This window comes from Chrysochloris asiatica, unplaced genomic scaffold, assembly GCF_000296735.1.
Source record: "Chrysochloris asiatica unplaced genomic scaffold, ChrAsi1.0 scaffold00380, whole genome shotgun sequence".
NCBI lineage: Eukaryota > Metazoa > Chordata > Mammalia > Afrosoricida > Chrysochloridae > Chrysochloris > Chrysochloris asiatica.
The window spans coordinates 1,721,140-1,721,599 of NW_006408898.1; the positions used below are offsets into that span (position 1 = coordinate 1,721,140).

Genomic DNA, 460 nt, shown 5'->3' on the forward strand with positions numbered 1-460 from the left:
CCACTGTTGGTCGTTTTGACGTAACTTAGGATTTAATTTTCAGCCTTTTTCCTTTTTTGTCTGATTGTCCCGCTCCACAATCCCCGTTAAGGCCTATTTTCTAGTTGTAAACAGTTCAGGACTGGCTGTTGCCCTTTGGTTTTAATTGGAAACTATCCCTTTAAATTTCAAGAAGATCTGTGCACATGCGTAATAGAACCCTCTGAGGGTGGGGTTGGGGTGCCCACTAGCTCATGCACCTGTATAGTCACCCGAATGGAGGTGCGCAGACAGCAAGGGACTGATGAACAGCTACCAAAAGAGAAGAATGCCCAAACCTTTATCTCTGTGGTTCTGCCAGGCATCTGTGGCTGCTCTGATCCTTCCCCCACTTGGTCTTACCCAAGATGGCAGCTCCTGGAGCAGCTGAGCATCTCGAATTAGAAAGCAATGGATTTCTTGCTTCTGCCACAAATTCCCC

The 460-nt window shown here is 47.2% G+C and overlaps 1 protein-coding gene across 1 annotated transcript in view; it reads left to right on the forward strand.

The window, feature by feature from the left end:
- Window positions 1–460, forward strand: part of ANAPC1 (anaphase promoting complex subunit 1) — a 110,893-nt gene that overhangs the window by 26,526 nt on the left and 83,907 nt on the right. The gene's annotated exons all lie outside the window — the stretch shown is intronic.